Source organism: Columba livia, chromosome 2, assembly GCF_036013475.1.
Source record: "Columba livia isolate bColLiv1 breed racing homer chromosome 2, bColLiv1.pat.W.v2, whole genome shotgun sequence".
In the NCBI taxonomy this organism is placed as follows: domain Eukaryota; kingdom Metazoa; phylum Chordata; class Aves; order Columbiformes; family Columbidae; genus Columba; species Columba livia.
The window spans coordinates 135,671,932-135,672,929 of NC_088603.1; positions in this window are offsets into that span (position 1 = coordinate 135,671,932).

Sequence of the window (998 nt, forward strand, 5' to 3'; positions counted from 1 at the left end):
TGCTGTAGTTGTGTGGTTTTAAAGCATAAAAATAATACTGTGAATGAAGCTTACCCTGCCTCACATCTTGCAAGTTGGTTTGCCAGGAGAGCAATGAGACACTAACTCTTATTTGTGTTCTTTATAACACAACAAAACAAGCATTCATGGAAGGAAAAAATTCTGATTATTCCAGGTAGGATTCTTTCTCACTGCAGTTATGAGCAATTCTTTACCCAAACACTTTCTTGTTCTAAGAGTATACACATCTTTTTACATTATTGACAGATGCTCAATTATGCGGTCAAACAACAAACACTTTTTCAGAGACAGTCTTGGCATTCAGGCTACGTACCTTGTTATTACGTAACAAAATATTAGGAGGAGGCTGTTTGACATCTAATATGTCATCTGGCATCTCTGTGGTGGAAGGGACCAGGGTAGGATAACACTGGAAGCCTCTGGGGTAAAACCTGGGGCAATACAGTACTTGGGGGGTAGTATTAGCTCTTCTTTAGGAATGAAGAAAATACGTGATTCTTGATTTTAATGAAGAGTCAGCACTCTTTAAATAGCAATGGAAGAAGAGTATCGGCATCAGATTCCATTTCTGTGTCAGCAAAGGAAAACAGAAGTTGGTGTTGATGAGGAAGGACTAATTATCAGCCACAGAAAGCCTGAGGATGGTGTTTGGGCTTTGCATGAGCCTGAAGAGTGGTAAGGGCTGTTGCATGCTGCAGAGGTGAAGAAATGCCTTCACACATTAGGCAGGACAAGGATATCCAAGTGTGAAACAGCCTGACAGACACACGACCTGACACCAGGCCAGGTCACAGCACTGTTACAGGACAAAGTGCCTTCAGCACATGTGTGACTCAAAACTGAAGACACTTCCTAACTATCTTTTCTCAAAATTTACCTTCATTGTGTAACAGGAACTTTAGAGTCAAGTCCCTGATAAGCTGATAAGATACCAGGTTTTGTAAATCTCCCCATTATTTTTTGACTTATGAGGAGCT